This window comes from Plasmopara halstedii (genome assembly GCF_900000015.1).
Source record: "Plasmopara halstedii genome assembly, contig: Scaffold_437, whole genome shotgun sequence".
Taxonomy (NCBI): domain Eukaryota; phylum Oomycota; class Peronosporomycetes; order Peronosporales; family Peronosporaceae; genus Plasmopara; species Plasmopara halstedii.
Genome location: NW_020187357.1, coordinates 110,727 through 111,080, shown reverse-complemented (window position 1 = coordinate 111,080; position 354 = coordinate 110,727).

Here is a 354-nt window from a genome sequence, read left to right as displayed (position 1 = left end):
TACGCAATGAGGCCCACGACACTCCACTCAGAGGTCATCTCGGTCGTGAGAAGACGTATAGCTCTGTGAGCTGCCACTACTGGTAGCCCAAGCTGTACAAATGGACGAGCACATACGAGCGCACTTGTGAGACGTGTCAGAGGGTGATATCCTCTCCGAATGCGGCGGCACCGCCGGCCAATTTACCGGTACCCTCCGGATGTTGGCAGTCTATGAGTATGGACTTTGGGTTTAGCCTGACGAAAGATTCGGCGGGTAATACGGGTGTGGTGGTCTTTGTGGACCGTTTAAGCAAGATGGCTCATCTTGCAACGGTGTCGGGCACCATTGACGGTGTCGGTATAGTGACGCTGT